The sequence below is a fragment of the Antechinus flavipes genome, chromosome 2, assembly GCF_016432865.1.
Source record: "Antechinus flavipes isolate AdamAnt ecotype Samford, QLD, Australia chromosome 2, AdamAnt_v2, whole genome shotgun sequence".
Classification (NCBI taxonomy): Eukaryota; Metazoa; Chordata; class Mammalia; order Dasyuromorphia; family Dasyuridae; genus Antechinus; species Antechinus flavipes.
In genome coordinates this window covers 414,135,805-414,153,663 of record NC_067399.1, presented here as the reverse complement: position 1 = coordinate 414,153,663, position 17,859 = coordinate 414,135,805, and positions in this window count along the sequence as shown.

The window sequence follows — 17,859 nt, the reverse complement described above, 5'->3', positions numbered from 1 at the left end:
TGCTTGTAAATTTCTTAGTGCTTATTTCCTCCATTTTTTTTTTTTTTTTGCTTTCCTAGAAATAGTTTCTCAAACTCTGAATTTTGATTTGCTAGGTCTTATGACTTGTTAGACATTTGAATAATTGATTGAACCAATAAAAAAAGTATGTGAGAGATCATAAATAAATCATTTCTTTTAGCTAATCTATTCTGTCTTTGTGCATGTATATGTGTGCACAATCTACATCTTCTAATGTATTTTAATGCAAAATATGACTAATTCCTCCCCTACATTCCCGATTGCTAAATAAAGGGATGCTTTGCTACTTTTCTATAGCAAATTGCCATAAAATATGAAATGAAAGAAAGATTATTTTCCAACCTTCTAACATAATTGTAGAAATTGCTTTGGCAGCCAATTTTGAATTTGGAAATTTTATGTGGGAGAATTTAGATTGTTTTGTAGTTTGTATGTGTTAATTTATATTTTTTATTTCTATATGTAGCTTTCATTCCCCAAGAATGCCAGACAGATACTTCTTTTCAAAAGTCAATTCAATTTGTATTTATCATTACAAGCATCAACCTCTTTTTAACTGTGAAACTGTTGTGGATTGTTATAATTTCTCATAATTGTTCAGGAATTTAAGAATAGTGTTGCTGGTCATGACTTGAGCTTCTCTTTTTATTGCTGAGCTATAATTTTAGATCAGTGAAATTGTGTAAATATTGAAATACAGAAATGTATTATAACCTCCAGGAATCATAAAGAAAATAATATTCTTGAAAATAAAACCCTTTTAAAATATCTCTTTAATCTCAATGTAGTATATCACAAGGCCATTTATTTTTATTTTACTGCTGGACAGTAGATATGACAGTAGATTTTCAAAATGAAAAGACACAGAGTTGAATTTTATGGCAATGCAATATATTTAATACCTGTTTTTTCCTGGCTCACAGACAGTGACTTTTGTGAGAACTCTTATTCAATGACTGAGAGCTGAAGATGGCACTCTTGTGCTACAACAAAGGACTGGATCTACAGGAACAAAAGGTGAGAGAGACAGGGTTAACTTTTCAACCCTTTTCTTTGAGATTTTAAAGGACACATTCCACCAAAATATTCTCTTCTCACATTTTAACTCTTTGTTATCAGCACCTTGGGCAGATCATGGAGGGACAAAAATTGTTGCTAACAGAAATTTAGGGCTTATGAGAGGTAAATGTGGAAGTAAATGAAGTGACATATTGTGTGTATGATTCTAAATAGGGAGACTTTAGAACATTATCTCAAAATCTTACAATTTTATCATAAAAATGTTAAAATTATAGGATTCTAAGTACTAAAGGAAGAGAAAAATAGAGATATAGAAAAGAATTGAAGACAGTAAATCTGGGATTTATATTGTTTTGTTAATACTGAAATCCGAATAGTATGGTATAGAGAATTTTGGAGTTATAGAATTTGGGTTCAAATTTGATTATTGTCACTGTTGCATTTCTCCCTAGCTACACTTCTTTTGGATTTCTTTGGACCTTACCATTATTTCTTCCAGGAAACTCATCACTGGTAATTGATTCTGTAATTTTTAATTAGGTGGTTACTCAAATCTCATTAGTAAATACCCCTCTGATTGCATCCTCTGACTGTAAGGAGAATCTAGTGCCTATAGTGAAGGAGGGAGCTCAGCTCATTTTTCTAACTTACCACCACCTATATAGCTTTTGTGTTTTTTGGACTTCTCCATTATGGCCCCAAATTCAGTACTTTCCCCTGCCCTTGCCTTTCAGCTTCTTTTTTTGGGTGTTATGTTGGTTTTTTAGAGTATAAGCTTATGAGGGCAAAGTCTGTCCCTTTTTTTAAAGACTTACATTTGTAACCCAAAGCTGATCATGATAGTTGGTACATGGCAGTGCTTAATAAATGTTTACTGATTGCCTGCCTGCCTGCCTGCATGACAATGAATTTTTTTTGTCTCTGGGATTCAAAGTCTCTTCTAATTTTTAATTTAATGATCTGATCTATAAGGAAAGAAATGAATTTCAGTTCAATTTGACTGAGAATTAAAAACAGGACTAGAATTGAGATGTTTATTCATTTTAATCTGAGAATAAGTAACATTTCATATAAATAAATTTTCTTATTTTCTCTAAGATTCATAATGATCTCTTCATTGTAGTGATCTCTTTTTCCCTCTTCCTCACTCTGTATACCCTCCCAAAGAAAGAAAATCAATGCCTTTGGGGACATAGAATGCAATTTTTCTCTTTGTCCTAATCTCTGAAAGGCAGCATGTCATAGTGGCTAGATATCTAGCCTTAGAGTCCGAATCACCTGGGTTCAAATCTCATCTCTGCCACACACTATCTATATGATCCTTGCTGGAAAAGGGATTTAATCTTTCATTTCCCCAGACAATTTTCATCTGTAAGATTAAAAGTTGTAGAGAAGATTCTGAGTTTCATTTGTAGAGGCATTTCCTCATTCCTTATATCACAGAAACCACAAATCTAAAAATGTTCCCATGACTTAGCAGAATACCTAAAATACACATTAAGTCTATGGAATCCATTTTCTAAATCTAATTGTTTTTTCTTCTATTGATCAAGTATTCCCTTGATGTGCGTTACCCTGTGCTTTTGTTGTTCTTCTTTTACATTCCTTATCAATCCTTCTCAGTCACTTTTATTTTTCACTACTTAAATGTTCTAGTCTTTGTGTACTCTCCCGCCTATCTTATCTCATCACTTTTACATGTGTGTGTGCATGCGCATAGCCCTAATTTCATCAATTTGAAGTTCTTCTTCAACTATCACCTCTTAGAAATTACCACCTGTAATGAGGATGTATTCTGATGGAAGTAGATTTCTTTGACAAAGAGACCTAACTGAGTTTCAATTGATAAATGATGGACAGAAGCAGCTACACCCAAAGAAAGAACACTGGGAAACGAATGTGAACTATCTGCATTTTTGTTTTTCTTCCCGGGTTATTTTTACCTTCTGAATCCAATTCTCCCTGTGCAACAAGAGAACTGTTCAGTTCTGCAAACATATATTGTATCTAGGATATACTGCAACATATCTAACATATATAGGACTGCTTGCTATCTAGGGGAGGGGAAAAATTGGAACAGAAACGAGTGCAAGGGATAATGTTGTAAAAAAATTACCCTGGCATGGATTCTGTCAATATAAAGTCATCATTAAATAAAATAAAATAAAATATTAAAAAAATAAGATTAAAAAAAAAAAAAAAAAAGGAAATTACCACCTGTATATCCCCTGGCAGCTCAAACTCAATACAGGCAAAATGAAACTGACCATTTTTCCATATAAGGTGAACCTTCTCCAAATCCTTTTGTTTTTGTTGTGAAGTATTGCATCTTTCCATTTATCTACATTTACAATCTCAAAATAATCTATGATTTCCCTCATCATCTTCTATATTTATTTAGTTGCAAAATCTTGTCCTTACAGATTTCATCTCTACAACATCTCATTTCCATCCTCTTCTCTCATTTCACATGACTGCTACTCTATTTCAGGCTCCCATCACACCTTCTTTAATCTATTGATATAAACTTCTAATGAGTTTCATTTTATTTAATTTCAATCTGTTTTTTTTAAAAAAATGCCAAGACGATCTTCCTGAGATACAGCTCTGATTTTGCCACAAGAAATAAAAAACAAAAACAAGATCAGTTGCTCATTATTCTCTGTAGAAGAGGTAGTGTTGTTTAATTGAAAAACAACTAGGTTTAGAATAATTTGATCTGAATTAACATCCATTTTATTTCCTCATTGGTATACTTATGAAGTTCAACTAGATAAACTTTTAGGTCCCTTACAACTCTAAATCTATGATATTTAGCTTAATATTTAAAACTTTACATAATATGGCAATAAATTGAGTTTCTAATTTTATTTGCCTGACTCTCATTCTCCATTCAGCCAAAATTGCCCTTCTCTTTTCCAAACATGACATGCCATTTCATGCTTCTGTGCATTTGCAAGAATTATCCACTACCCCTTTCTCATGTTTATTTCTCAGAATCCCTACCTTCATTCAAGGTTTTATTCATGTTCTAGCTTTAATGGAAGTGTTTTTTATTCCTTTCAGTTACTGCTTTCTTGAGGCAGCTAAGTATTACAGTGGCTGAAGTATCAGGTCTATAATCAGAACTCATCTTCTTGAGTTCAAATGTGTCTGAAGACAATTATAAGCTATGTTATCCTGAGAAAATCACTTAACCATATTTGCCTCAATTCCTCATTTATAAAATAAACTGAAGAAGGAAATGACAAACAAAAGAGAAAACCCTAAGTGAGGTTATGAAGATCAGGACTGAACAACTGAATTACTGCTTTCTCCTCATACTATGTTTTCTATGAATTACAAAGAATTTTCTATCTTTCACTGGGGAATGGAATTTCCTTACTAGCCATTCCTTATGCCAATGTAATTATATGTCCAGGTCCTCTTCTTTTCTTTTACTTATCTGGTAAATACTGTACCATACCCTGTCACTTCTCCCAGTAGAATATAAGATTCTTTTTAATAGCTTTTTATTTTTCCAAATACATGTCAAGGTAGTTTTCAACATTTACCTTTGCAAAATCTTGTGTTCCAAATTTTTCTCTCTTCCTTTCCTCCACCAGCTCCCATAAAAAAGAAGCAATCTGATATGATTCCTTTAGAAATGGACTGTGTCATTTCTCTCTTTGTCTACACAATACTTTTTATACAGTATGTTCTCAATATATTTCTATAGAATGAATGAAAAAATAGAATTGACATTAACTAAAGAATTACTATGATTCTATAAGTGTGAACTGAAGAACATTTTAAAATAGTTGCTCCTATATATGTTGAAAAAAATACATCAGAATTGTACTTTTTAATAAAATTGATAGATGGTTTATATTTTTATAATTAATAATATAGAACTTTAATTAGGCAATTTCAGTGGCTGGAGCAACCACTGCTTAGGGTCAGTCACAGCAGTGGGGGTGAACAGCATGAAATGTGATCTTAAATCAACTTTGCAATTCGTGATGTGAATATAATATAAAATGTTATTAAAAATAAACTTACTTGAGTGGGAAGGGGAGAACTGATTACTGTATTGAAAGAGGGATACAATCTCTGAATTGGAAGGAGCCTAAGAAATTAAAATTCTTTGTTTTGGTCAGTATTTCTTCCATAGAGCCTGTGGGAAAGAAGGAAGCATTAAAATTAAAACCATAACATTGTAGATATAGACCCTGAAGGAACAGAAGAGATAATTGAATCCAGACTCTTCATTTCACAAGACCCTGAGGTCCAATTAAGTTAAGTGGTTGCTTAATGTCACATGACCAGTATCTGATGCAGGATTTGAACTCGGGTTTTTCTGATTCAATAGAGTTTTAAAACAATATTTTTGTTAGCCACAGAGAAAAGATAATGGTAAGACTTGTTTTTCTAGAAAAGAAAGAAAAGACAAGAAGTATTGAACTGCAAATTCTTTTATGAAAAGGAGTGAGAGAAGCCAGAAGTTTTATAGTCCACTTCCCCAAAGTCCACAAACTTTCCACTTTTTGGTTATTATCTGAGTTTCTGTTTCTTTTATCTTCTCTGCAGAAGAATTGTATGGGTGAAACTTTGTATGGGAGTCTTCTAAATTTTGCGCTTTCTCTCTCTCTCTCTCTCTCTCTCTCTCTCTCTCTCTCTCTCTGTTTTTAAGAATTATTGATTTATCTATCTATCTTATCTGTCTGTGTTTTATCTATCTATTTTTGGATTTTTTTTTTTTTGGCTTGATTATATATTTGTAGTGGGCTTTGTTTTTATTCTTTATTGATGATGATAAAAAATGTGGAAGGGAGAGAATTTGGATTTAAAAACTGAACTTACAAACAATAGATTATTGTAATTAATTTAGTCAATAAATGCCATTATTCATGCAGATTAAGGTTTAAAAATAGATAAGGTAAAAAAATAGAATTATAAAGACTTTTTTTTTTTTAAAGGTTGTATTCTAGGTGTTCAGTGGAATGTTTTTTCTTTCAAAATGTTTACTTTTTTGGAAATATTTTACAGTGTCACAGGGTCCTTTGGTATCACTTCAGCATAAAGAATAGTTCAATCTCAATGCTGATTTCAATGAAATGCAAACTTTATGTTAATCTAAGAAACCTGATCTAAATTTTATGGGCATGTTAAAAGTAGTCATTTCCAAATACCAAGGCAGGTAACAAAGATGGAGAATGGCTGATTAAGAAGTCTTAAAGAATTGAGCCACAAATTATTTTCTCATTCAAAGGAAATAGAAAAAGAACCAATAAAAGACCAACAAAACAAACTGACTTTTCATTAACAAATGCTTCATATTATTAGCCCTATAGCATTTCTCACAAGAAACCAAATATCCAGGTGTGTACTTTAAAAGGACAGATTCATGGTATAGTGGAAAGAGCATGGGTATAAATCTTAACTCTGAAACTTAGAACTTATATGGTTTTAAACAAGGTATTTCAGGTAATATGGTAGAAAGTGCACACATTTGAGAATCTGAGAACCTAATGCTTACTATCTTTTTGATTCTGAATAAGTCACTTATTTATACCTAGATTGCAGTTTCCTCATCTCAAAAAGAAGGAGATTGAAAGATGGCCTTTGAGGTTCTTCCCAAATCTAGATATCTGGTTCCCTCATCTGGAATGAGGGATTGTGAATAGATAACTTCTCAAATTTATTATAGCTTAAAAATTCTATAATTGAGCATAAATTCTAGAAGCTCAAATTTAGTTTTGGATTTGACTGAAAATGGATGATAGTAATCTAATAATAGTCAAAATATATATAAATGATAGAAAATCAATTTTCAAAAATTTTAGTATATTGTATATGAACTGATTTCATAGACAAATCAAAGTGGTCATTTTTCCTTCACTCTTTTCTCTTCTTGTTAAGAAGTGTGCTCCTTTAAGAAGTTTTCCATTTCAGAGGAAACTACATCTGCATGAGCTTTAATTTTAAACACTTTGGCCCCATTGAAATGAAAGGAAGCAAATCAATCACTTAGGTGGGCATTAATCTTTTGACTAAGGATTGAAAAGATTCCTTTTTTCCCCCCTTAGTTGTCCAGAAAATATCAGAAGCTATCAATTAAATGCTGGGCCAGCAAATTTCTCTTAATTGATTTTCTTGACTGGTGGAACACATTGTTATTCATTACACTTTCTTGTCATCTCCTTGGCTTCTTCATGATTAGGTTTAGATACATGTGTGACTGGGATATAGGGTAATTGGACCAAAATAAAATACAAAAATTTATTTTATTAGAGATCTGTTGGAGAACAGAATGATGTGATCTCTAGATTGGTAGCCACTTCTGAAAATCAAGAAGAATCAAAATGACTAGATGATTGTCTACATGACCACTTTTCCTTTGAAATTATTCTAATATTAGGTGGGGGCCATATAACTTTGCTAATTAAGCTCTCAACCACAAGTGTATATAATAGATTTCAAAGCTCTATTCAGTGTGTAGAACATTGTGATTTCGTTCTTTCTGGTGTGGGTGGTCATGAGCAATCTACTTTTGAATCATAGTAATAACAATGAGAATTTTGAGAGGAAGGTGAAAGGAAGAGTAGTTGCTATTTTGGATCCATATAAAAATACTGTCATCAAAATGGTGCCAGGTGACAAACACCTGCTACTATTTATTACTCTGACTTAGATCCAAGGAAACACTTGATACCAGGAAATAGAGCTTGTCTAGTGATGCATTCTGAAGTAAAATATGGAAGACAATGAGGTGAAACATAGATTGTCAGTCAATTATCTATTAAATGCCTACTATGTGTCAAGTGGTAAGTTGCCCTTAGCTAAGGTTGGTTTGCTAAAGAAATAATCTTGTGCTAAGAATGGTTTGCAAAATTTCTTTTTTTCCCTTGGTTAAGGGACTAATTTCAAATATGCCATTATATTCTTCTGGATTTATGTTCAAGTATGAGCAAAGTTTTTTGGCAATCTTGATAGTTAATTTTATATGTTGAGGGACAGTGTTACTTTTTATGTTTCTTGACTGAAATCCACCCTAGGAGATTGCTGACTAAGCTCCTGCACATAATCAAAAGACCTCCTATGTTTTTCTTTCATTTTTGGGAATACTATTTAAGTTTGTAAAAGGTCAGAAAGAACTTAGACATTTGTGAGAAAAAAAAATCATTCATTTTTCTGTAGTTACTTTCTTCGTGAGTCAATGTGAGCCTATTGATAGTTAGAAACACACACACACATACCTACAAGTATATATATTCTGTTTTGCTCTATTTTCCTTTCTTTTTCTTTATATAGCTATATAACTATATATATCTATATCTGTGTATTTATATAATCAAGAAAAGTTAACTAGGAGATTGGTGTGAGTTAAAATTCTGATAACAATGTGATTTTAAAAAGTGATTATTCTGCCTACTCATATATTTTCCTCCAACCTTTCTAAATTTTAGGAAGATAACTAATACTTGCCCTGGGGTGCTTTTAAAAATATTTATTTAATATTTACCCAGTTACAACTAAAACAGTTTTTTACATTTTTAAAAAACTTTTCATTTCCAGATTCTCCATTATCTATACCCTCACTCCCCTAAGGGTCTTCCATTTTTAGATTCACTTATTTATTTATTTAGATTTTTTTTTAAGTGAAAGAGAAGATTCTTTGCTTCAATTGCTACCTAGCTTAATCACAGAATGGGTGCAGTCTCTGTCTGAGATTTGTTGAAGACCTTATCTTAAAAAGGCCCAAATTTCCCATTTCCTTCAGGATCACCTTCACTTGTTTTAGATATATATCTTACCACTGGACCCAGATGGCTTTGGAGGGAAAAGTGAGGCAGGTGACCTTGCATAGCCCTATTTCCCTTAAATCCAATTCACTTGCATTGTGGCATTATCTCCCTGATGTTATGATCTTCTTTGAGAAAAAAGGACAAACAACAACAATACTGATATCTATTGAACATACTTAGCCAGGAGCTTCATAAATGGGCATGCTTAATTTTGTCTGTTGCCAGAGATTCATTCCAGAGCAAAGTATGCTAATGAATAGTGAGTAAAGAGTACAGTTAGTCTCTAAAAAGCATACCTTGTATACCATACAAATCCTCCTTAAGAGCAGTAATCTTTCAGGCAGATTCTTTCTCTTAGGGATTTTCTTGATGATTTGCTTTACAATACTGTCATTCTTAAATCTTTCTTCTTACAACAGAAAGCTTTCTTATAACAAATATACTTGAAAAAAGATACTGACCCACTATGTCTGGCAGCATAAGAGAGAGATAGGTAGTATAGTATTCAGAATACTAGATTTGGAATAAAGAAGATCTTGTCTCAAACACTAGCTGTGTAAATTCACTTAACATTTCTGTGCATCAGTTTCTTCATTCATGTAATCAGGAGGTTAGAGTTAATACCTAAAAATCCCTTATAGCTCTAAATTAAATTCATGATCCTATATACTTCATTCTGTACCTGTACTCCTCCTCTGAAGAGATGAAAAATATATTTCAATGTAAACCTTCTGGAATCAAGATGACTCAATGTAATGTTCTGAATGGTCATGAATTTTTTTGTTGTTTTACTATTACTTCCATGTACAATATATTATAAATTGTTCTGCAATTAATAAGTAGCCACTTGCTTTTTAGTTTTTTGTTATCATAAAGATCACTATTATGACTTTTTGTTACATGTAAGACTATTATATATATATATATATATATATATATGACATTTTTGGCCACAGGCCTAGTTCTTTTGATTACTAATAGATATGATTTCAAGACTTATGATCTTTTTTTTTTTTTTTTTAGCTACCAATAAGTCCCATGCAACTCAGATTGTAGTTCCAGTGCAATTGAATTATTTTGTTCTTGTTTCTTGCAAATTTTTCTCTTTGATCTGGGAGTTTTGAGATTTGAAATAATATTTCTATGTGTTTTCCACAAAGGTTCTCTTTGAAGGGTGATTGGTGGATGTTTTTCTATTTTTTACTTTCCTCTCATGTTCTATCACTTCATACAATTTTCTTAGATTATTTCTTGCATTGTTAGGCAAAAGTTCTTGTTTTGGTCACAGCTCTTAGGTAGCTCAATTATTTTTATATTTTTCTCTTATTGGTCTGTTTTCCAGATCTCTTGCTTTTCTTATATTTCAAATTCTGTTTTTTTTTATTCTTTATAAATCTTTACAATCACTTGTGAGTTTCAAAGTTTTTTTTTATAACACCTTTTTATTTTTTCAAAATACATGTAAAATATTAATTTTCAATTCAAGTAAAATTGAATTCACAATTCAATCCATTTTCAATATTCACCCTTACAAAACCTTGTGTTCCAAAATTTTCTCCCTCCCTTCCCCCTCCCCTAGACAGCAAATAATACAATATAAGTTAAACATGTGCAATTCTTTTAAACATATTTTCATATTTATCATGCTGCACAAGAAAAATCAGATCAAAAGGGAAAAAATGAGGAAGAAAAAACAAGTAAGCAAATAACAAAAATAACTAAAAAAGGGGAAAATACTATGTTGTGATCCACATTCACCTTCCATAGTCCTCTTTTTGGATGCAGATGGTGCTCTCCAACACAAGTCTATTGGAACTGGCCTGAATCACCTCATTGTTGAAAAGAGCTAAATCTATCACCGTTGATCATTACATAATCTTGTTATTGCTGTGTTCAGGCTAGCTTTCTGGAGGACCTCAGGATCAGCCTGAGTCCTTGGTCTTAGGAGTGAATATCTTTTCTTCATATAACTTTTCAGTCTGAGACAGACTTTCCTTTAAAAAAAATCTGTTCTTTCCAATATTACCTATTATCAGCATTATTACATATTACTCCTCTTCATATATTTTATATTTCTACCAAAATCACTTTTAAATGTTTCCTAATGCATAAATTTTCATCTCTTGTCTGAGACTATTGTTTCCTCATGTCTGGTATATATACTCCCTTTTTACCTCCACCTCTTGTACCTCTATTTTCTTTCAAGTACCATTACCTCCATGAAACCTTTCCTGATTCCTTTCAGCTGTTATCATCTTTCTTCTAATTAACCTTGTGTTGATTTTGTACACACTTATTTGTAGAGGGCTGGAACTCTGAAAAGGTATGCTTGAATCAAGGACAGCATGGTGCTTATGGTGATGTACTGGTTGTACGTGCTCAGTGTGCTATAGTGATGTAATAGTACTGAGGTACTTAAGGGAGTCTCAGATACAGAAGTCTCTGTCAGCCACAGCTCTCTCAGACACAAACATAGAGAAGACTCAAGACTCCAGATTCCAAACTCTGGATTCCGTCTTTGAACAGCCTTGTGGTGGCTGTCCTGTCTCCTTCCGTCCTCCACTAAGACCATGGACTCAAGCTGATTCTGAGGTCCTCCGAAGAGCTAGTATGGACATTACAAAACTCAGCTCTAGATATTCTTCTATGGTCTTGGATGTTGAATCATTGCCTACTTCTGTCATTAGGAACCAGTTTGATCTGGCACAATGGATCACTGGGTAGAGAAGTTGAGTGTCGTATCCTGAGGATACCTTTTTCACATTGTCCAGAAACTGACTATTGGAGTGAGAAATATAAGATGTCAAGTAGAGGAATGAACCTATACAGTTTTCCTGACCTCTTTTCACAAATTCATTGCTACCTAGTATCTCCATCTATTTCAAAGGGATAGCACTAATTTCAGCTGCTATTGACCCTCCTATGCCAGACATGTAGGTGTCTGCCTTAATCTTTGGCCAATGACTGGACCAATTGGAACCTCTAATGACTGTATGATCTGCACCCATGTCTACCAACCCTTTCAATAGTATGCCATTTACATAGACAGTAAGCATAGATTGGTCAGCTGTAACAGCTGCAGTCTAAAATATTCCTGGATTCTGTTGTTGGGAGTCAAAATCTGAGCAGATATCAACAAATTGCCTATAAGGAGTCTATATCAGTAAAACTGATGTTACTACTTCTCTTGGGTGATAAGTTATACATTGTTTACCTATATTAGTAACTGGGATATTATCTACAGATTCCCAAGTCCCCAAATCAGTGTATGGATAGACACTATTTTGTAAGCACTCTCAGGAGGTGAAATGGTCAAGCCTACTGTGCCTGGAAGCAAAGGATCTATAAACTAGATAGGGATAGATTTCACCTTTCTAGGGGATATCTCAGTAGTCCCAGCTGCATACAACTCTATTTTCCCCAACTGTAAACCCTTTCCCCCATCAGGTCTCTTCTTGGCTGAGTGATCATGTCAGAGTACTGAACTTCTAAAGACTTTTTGGGCGTAACTTTGGCTGCCATCATACTCCAAGTGTTTTTTGCTTGGGGCTGTGAAGCTGAGCCCTGCTTCCCATTTCCCTGAGTCAATCTACATTTTGATGCTCAATGGAAGCCTTTGTTGCATTTTGGACATAGGGTTTTCAGTCTTGTTCTTCCACCCTGCTTTTTTACTCTATCTTTATGCCAACATTGAGCTTTTAAATTTACTTTACCACATTGAAAGTATTGACAAGTCTTTCTGGAAGACCCTTGCTAAAAAGAACCCTGTCTTCCCATGTTCAGATTTTGAGAAGTCTGCATCATATCCTAGGTATAAAAGGCATTTGTGCCCACTATGGCACAGCATTTTATGATCTCATTTAAAGGAGCATCCTTGTGTAGTCCTAGTATAATTCTTCTACAAAACTCATTAGCATTTTCTTTAGCAAGTTGTCTTATCATAATTTCTGTTGCTACATTTTTACCAATAGTTTGTATGACAGCTATCTGCAGACATCCCATGAAATCAGCAAAGGATTCATTTGGGCCTTGCACTATTTTCGTGAAGGCTTCCCCTCTATCTTGTCTTCCTGGGAGGGTGCCCCATGCTTTGATAGCAGCAGAAGCAATTTGCTCATGTGCTGTGAAAGGGTAATTAATCTGTGCTAAAGTATCTACATAAGGACCTATAATTGCTAGTTGGTCAAAATATACCAAAGACTGGTATATTAACTCCAATTTGCCTATTTCATTAGGCTTGTATTCTACAGAGTTCACTATACTCAGAAAGCCATGTTCTAAACATGTCCTTGCTATAGATTTCCAATCATTAGGGGTTAAAACTTCAAAAGTCAAATTCTCTAATAACATCTTAACATGAGACAATGTAGACATATAAAGAGTACAAGCCTTTTTCAGATCTTTGATAATTTCTAGATTAAAAGGAGTGTGTCTCCTTTTTTCTTTATCTGGAGTCAAACTCTTCAATCACAGGGTACACTTCTATTTTCAAATCAGATGTATTCTTTCCTTCCTTTTTAGTTTTAATTAGTGCCTTTTACAATTGTGTCATAGGGGATGGAAAAAGCTGCTACATGGGTAGTGCTGATGGTGTCACTGCCCTTCCCCCTCCTCTTTCTTCCTCCATCCACAAAGGTGAAATTGAGTGAGGAGGGTCAGAAGATGGGAAATGCACTAAGGGTGTCTGCCTGGGTTTCACTGCTGTGAAAGTGAGAAGCACTACACCCTTTAAGCTTATTAGTATGGTACTTAAGCTCCAACTCTCCATGCCTTTCACCTGCTTTGTCAGTGTCATCCCCCTCCACCTCCCCACATTTCCTTGTCTGGCTGTTCTCCTTAAAACATTTCCTTTTTTAAGAATTTGTGGGATTCTTTCTTTCTTTCTTTTTTTTTTTTTAATTTTTTCATTCTTTTCTTTTCTTTTTTTTTAATTATAGTTTTTTTATTTACAACATATATGCATAGGTAATTTTTCAGCATTGACAGTTGCAAATCCTTTTGTTCCAACTTTTTCCCTCCTTCCCCCCACCCCTTCCTCCAGATGGCAGGTTGACCAATACATGTTACATATGTTAAAGTATAAGTTAAATATAATATATGTATACATGTCCAAACAGTTAATTTGCTGTATAAAAAGAGTTGGACTTTGAAATAGTGTACAGTTAGCCTGTGAAGGAAATCAAAAATGCAGGCAGACAAAAATAGAGGGATTGGGAATTCTATGTAGTGGTTCATAGTGATCTCCCAGAATTCTTTCCCTGGGTGTAGTTGGTTCAGTTCATTACTGCTCATTGGAACTGATTTGGTTCATCTTCATTGTTGAAGAGGGTTGTGGGATTCTTTAAAGCCAATTGTATTATATTGTACATATGGAATGTTTCTTCAAGAATTGAATCAGGATCCTTAGCTTTGTAATATTCAATTAGTTGCTTTCCCATTAGTTTCCAATATCTGGCTCTAATTTTCCTTCCTTAGATAGCCAAGGAGACATGCATTCTAATATGTTTGAGAGTCCAATGATCTGCTTACAAGTTACCAACAAATCTTGCTTCTTTATTAACCTAACTATACATTCTACATACTTCCCTTAGAGTGGGAGAGGCCCTTTTCTTAGTATTTGCCCCATTGCAGCTGAAAAACTAAAGTGATTAGTTTAGTCCTTACCAAAGTTTCCTGCTTGTCTATTTTTATATTCACCCTATTTCTGAGACACAGGAACTTCTCCACTGAGCTTATGATCACATCAGTCAAAATGCTTTGTGCCTTGCTTTGTAAGGCTCTGCATTTCTGGGACCCCACATTTAGGCACCAAAATATAATGTGTGGGCTAGCTCTCTAGAGGGTCCCAGGACAGGCCTTGGTCTTTAGGTGGAGAAGTGAAAGAGGCAGGAGAGCTTCCATGTGGCTGGTCAAAGAAGTCTTTCTCTGGAGCCTGAAGCCTTCTCTGTGTCTGTGGCTGAGAGAGCCTTCTGTGTCAGAGACTCCCTTCAATACCTCAGTATGATTACAACACTACAACATACTGAGCATGTGCAACCATTACATCACCCTCACATTAATTAGAGAGCCATTATCTCACACTGAGTAGGTGCTTAACTATAAGCACCCTGCTGTCCTCAACTCAAATATATCTTTTCAGAATCCTGGCCCTCTACACTTATTTATATAAACAACTATCTCTCTTTCTGATGAGTGTACAGTTCTTAAAAGCAAGGACAGGTTAGTTTTTTGTTCTTGTACGTCCAGTAATTAGCAAAGTGATTGGTATATCATAGGTGCTATGGATTTTTTGATTAATTAACAAATACCCACAGAAAGATTGACTTTTATATCCCTTTCAGATACAGTGACTAACACCTTGAGTGTTTTAAAATTTTAAAACAAGGAAAGCAAAGAAACTGAAGATAACATTTATTTGGAAAGGAACAATATACTCAAAAGCTCAGGAGAAGGAATAATATAGGTGATTATGATATTTATCATATAGCACCCTAAGATTTGCAAAGCATTTTACAAATATATTATTTTCAAAACTATCAATGGCCAAATAAAAATACTCTTAGAGACATACAAATTAAAACAACTCTGAGACACAACCTTATACCCATCATATTGGTTAATATGATAGAAAAGGAAAATGACAAATTAGATACTAATTCAGTTTTGGTGAAGTTATGAACTTGTTTAACCATCCTGGAGAATAATTTGCAACTGTGGCCAAAGGACTATTAAATTGTGCATATTTTTTGACCCAGTAATATTATTAGTAGTCTGTATCGCAAAGTGATAAAAGAAAAAAGGAAAAGAATCTATATGTATAAATATTTTTATAACAGCTCTTTTTATGGTGACAAAGAATTGGAATTGAGAGGATGTCCATTGATTGGGGAGTGGCTGAACAAGTTGTGGGATATGGTTGTGATAAAATACCACTCTGTTGTAAGAAATGAAGAATAACTCAGAAAAACCTGAAAACACTTACACGAATTGATGCAAAGTGAAATGAACAGAACCAGCAAAACATGGTGTAAAGTAACAACAATATTGTATATTGATCAGCTGTGAATAATGACTAAAGACAATTCTGAAGGACTTAAATTGAAAAATGCTGTATATCCCTGGAAAAAGAATTGATGGAGTTTGAATTCATATCGAAAAACATACTTTTCCTCTCCTTTCTTTATTTTTCTTTGTTTTTGTTTTTTTGGTCTGTGTTTTCTTTTACAGTATGATTAGTATCAAAACATGTTTTGCATAACTGTACATGTATAACCTCTATCAAATTGTTTGCCTTCTCAGTGGCAGAAGGAGGAGACGGAAGGAGAGAGAAAATCTGGAACTTAACATTTGAAAAAAAAAGAATGTCAAAATTGTTTTTATATGTAATTTATATTGTAATATATAAATAAAAGATTAAAATTTAAAAATGATAAATAAGATGATTTTAGAAAATCTGGGAAGATTTCCATGAATTGATACAAAATGTAATGAACAAACCAAGAGAATATTGTCCATAGTAATAACAATATTATAAGAATGGCCACTTGTGAAACACTTAACTGCTATGATCAAGACAATGATGCAAGGTAATTTTAAAAGACTCATTATGAAAATATTATCCATTTCTAGAGAAAGAGAACTGAAGAATTCTGTGCATAATGAAGCATACTTTTCCAATAGCTTATGGTATTTTTGGCAGCATGACTAATATAGCAATATGCTTTGCATGACTTAATACATAATTTATATTGCTTGCTTTCTTAATGGGTTGGGGAGGAGTTGAAAGGAGGGAAAGAATTTAGAAGTCAAAATTTTAAAATCCAAATATCATATGATTTTACCTTAACAACAATCTTGGGAGGTAGATGTTATCCTTATCCCCAATTAACAAAGAAACAGAAGTAAAGAGGATAAATGACTTTCCCAGGCTCACTCAGCTAGAATGTGTTTGAGGTTGAATTTAATTCAGATCTTACTGATTTGAGCTACAGCTTTATCATAATGCTGAGGTACCTTAGCTAAAATTTATATATGCCCAGTTTACAAATTAACCTTATGGATTATCAAGTAATTCCTTATGCAAACTCAGGGAGATTTCTCAGATTAGTGTTCATTTTCTTTTCCATAAAATTAGGTGGGTAGATTTTTAAGGTGGATGATGTCTAAGTTCTTTGACAGTTATTAAAAATTGATATCTGATGTCTGTTATTTGTTTGTGATAACTTAAGAGTTAATTGGTTTTTTAAAATTAAATTTTGTATGCTACAAAGGTTGACTTGTCGGTTTTCTGCCTTTAAACAAAATAGTAACCAATATGAATTCTTAATGGGCTCTAAAGCCCATAGAACCATTAGCTACTTAGTCTTTAACAAGGAAAACTGGGTTCAAAATTAAAAAAAAATGAAACTATAAGTTTGTGTAATGGAAATTAGAAGATACATAGATTATAATTAAATTTTGTTTCATCTTAAATCTTGAGGAGAAATACCCCCCAAAAAATCTCTTTTCCAGATAATATGCATCATGAATTTAGATCACAAGGATTGTGGGGAAAAAATTGATTCACATATGCCTGACTAGTCCTCCTGCTCTACCACTGTTTTAATCAATTTCATAAATCATCAATTTGCCAACAAGTTTTATCATACTTTTTAATATGAAAAGCCATTTATAATTTCACTGCAGATATCTGCCTGAAAGATATTAACTAATAACCAGCATACAATGTAACTAGGAGAATCAAAGAATTAATAGTTTAAACTTAATTTTTCATACCAAAGGAAAATGATTATATTTCTTAACCTTAAAAAAAATCATCTTTCTACCTCTTAAAAAGTATGTTGGCTTCCAGAACATTGTTCTTTGAAAATTATCTGGCTTTTTAATGTAATTACTTGAAAAGTCAGCATAAAAAAAGGAGTGTGTGGGAGACAAGCAGAACATTTTGGTGGTGCTTAGGAACAAAAAAAAAGTAGATTCTCTTTTATTTTCACTGAAAATCTGTAACAATAAAAGGTTTTTGTTTCTTTTT